This window comes from Chiloscyllium plagiosum, chromosome 20 (assembly GCF_004010195.1).
Source record: "Chiloscyllium plagiosum isolate BGI_BamShark_2017 chromosome 20, ASM401019v2, whole genome shotgun sequence".
Classification (NCBI taxonomy): domain Eukaryota; kingdom Metazoa; phylum Chordata; class Chondrichthyes; order Orectolobiformes; family Hemiscylliidae; genus Chiloscyllium; species Chiloscyllium plagiosum.
The window spans coordinates 42,809,820-42,812,653 of NC_057729.1; positions in this window are offsets into that span (position 1 = coordinate 42,809,820).

The following is a 2,834-nucleotide window of genomic DNA, read 5'->3' on the forward strand; positions in this document are numbered from 1 at the left end:
TATCATCCATCAGAGAGCTTCAAACACAGCGGTTAGGAATCCAATCAGTCATATCTAGGGGCTGCTTGTTGAAGTCAGTCCGAGGTCTTCAGGGAAACAGCCTCGATTGATTGATCATTGAGTGGGTTAAAGGACGCTCATCAGGGCAATGAGAGACACTAGCACATGAGGTTGGAGACTGAAGGTTGGGGGTGGGGTAACTGAGACTTTTGTCAAGATGAGGCCAAGGACAATGATGGGAGAAATCTAAAGTTATATGGTGCATAGGCTTTGGAGGACATGATAGGCTTTAGACTGGGAGCTATTGGCCTTGACAGGTAGATCATGGAGGAGCAATGTGGACATCATCAAGGAGTAATGTCAGGGTTCGGGGCAGCCAGGACAGATGGAGGTGAAATTCAAAGTGGTGGGTCTTGACATTGGGGTTCCTGGGTGGAAATGAGCTTTTGGGCTAGAGCTAGGTAAAAGAGGATATCGAGACTTAGGTGTATCTGTCAAACAAGTGAAACCCAGTGGTGATGGTGTCCACCATAAGCTGCATTCCCTGCCATCACTTGCCATTCTCTAGATGCGAAATCCAATTGGAAAATGGCTGTAGCAATGCCTAAAGAGGGCAGAGTCAGTGTCCATGTAATGGGCTAAAATGTGAGATCATGTCTACTCAATACATATTAAAGGGGCAAATATATAAGCATACCTTCACAATCCCCATACACATTTCAATTTCAACCACAGCTTCACTCACTTGCAATGCGTACAAGGTGAACATACCAAGGGTTCAAATGCTGATCAAAGGTGAATTGCACAATACCATTGGTGCCTGCAAATCTAACATTGTCATCTCAGTGATGCAAAAGTTAACAGCAATGACTTCAGGAGGCAAAGATAAAAGCAACGCATCACTTCTGAAATTTCCAAAGTGTGTGGGCTGAGGGGGACATCACTTCAAGATATGTCATGCAAATATGACAATGGATTCTAATGAGATTAATAGTAAATTGAATGATTGATGAGGATCTGAGATTTGGGATGAAGGAGGCCTTCATGATCAAAACCCTGTTGACTTTCATCATCTGCATTTGAATATCCACCTAAGTTGGAAACTATAGTGAGGGCTGCTTTTGCATAGATGATAAAATTGGTCAAATGTAATCAGCTCTCATCAGTCTGCCAACTTCACACTGAAAACAGCATGTTGGAGATACTGAAAAAGCACAGCCTCTGTTTGTGACAAAAAAAATGTTAATGTGTTATTAGATTGAAGTGTTCAAACTATCTAGAGTCATAGAGTCATAGAGATGTACAGCATGGAAACAGACTCTTCAGTCCAACCCGTCCATGCTGACCAGATATCCCAACCCAATCTAGTCCCACTTGCCAGCACCTGGCCCATTTCCCTCCAAACACTTCCTATTCATATACCCATCCAAATGCCTCTTATACGTTGCAATAGCCTCCACCACTTCCTCTGGCAGCTCATTCCACACACGTACCACTCTCTGTGTGAAAAAGTTGCACTGTAGGTCTCTTTTATATTTTTCCCTCTCACCCTAAACCAATGCCCTCTAGTTCTGGACTCCCCGACCCCAGGGAAAAGACTGCCTATTGACCCAATCCATGCCCCTCATAATTTTGTAAACCTCTATAAGGTCACCGCTGAAGCCAAACGCCAACTCGAGGACACCTCTTCCTACCGCCCCCTCGACCATGACCCACCCCCCCCCCATCACCAAACCATCATCTCCCAGACCATACAGAACCTTATCACCTCAGGAGATCTCCCACCCACGGCTTCCAACCTCATAGTCTGGGAACCCCGCACTGCCTGGTTCTACCTCCGTCCCAAGATCCACAAGCCTGACCACCCTGGCCGACCCATTGTCTCAGCATGCTCCTGCTCCACTGAACTCATTTCTACCTGCCTCGACACTGTCCTATCCCACCTAGTCCAGGAACTCCCCACATACGTTCGAGACACCACCCACGCCCTCCACCTCCTCCCAAACTTCAGTTTCCCGGGCCCCAACGCCTCATCTTCACCATGGATATCCAATCCCTCTACACCTCCATCCGCCATGACCAGGACCTCCAAGCCCTCCGGTTCTTCCTCTCCTGACATCCCCAACTGGTCCTCACCCTTAACAATTTCTCCTTCAAATCCTCCCACTTCCTCCAGACCAAAGGGGTAGCCATGGGCACACGTATGGGCCCCAGCTATGCCTGTCTCTGTTAGCTACGTAGAACAGTCCATCTTCCGTTATTACACCGGCACCACTCCCAATCTCTTCCTCCGCTACATTGATGACTGCATTGACGCCACCTTGTGCTCCCGCGAGGAGGTTGAGCAATTGATCAACTTCACCAACACATTCCACCCTGACCTTGAATTTACCTGGATCATCTCTGACACCTCCCTCCCCTTCCTGGACCTCTCCATCTCCATTAACGACAACCGACTTGAAACCGACATTTTTTACAAACCCACCGACTCCCACAGCTACCTGGATTACACCTCTTCCCATCCTACCTCCTGCAAAAATGCCATCCCGTATTCCCAATTCCTCCGCCTCTGCCGTATCTGCTCCCAGTTCCACCACAGAACACACCAGATGGCCTCGTTCTTTAGAGACCGTAATTTCCCTTCCATGTGGTTAAAGATGCCCTCCAACACATCTCATCCACATCCCGCACCTCCGCCCTCAGACCCCAACCGTAACAAGGACAGAATGCCCCTGGTGCTCACCTTCCATCCTACCAACCTTCGCATAAACCAAATCATCCGCCGACATTTCCACCACCTCCAAACGGACCCCACCACCAGGGATATATTTCCC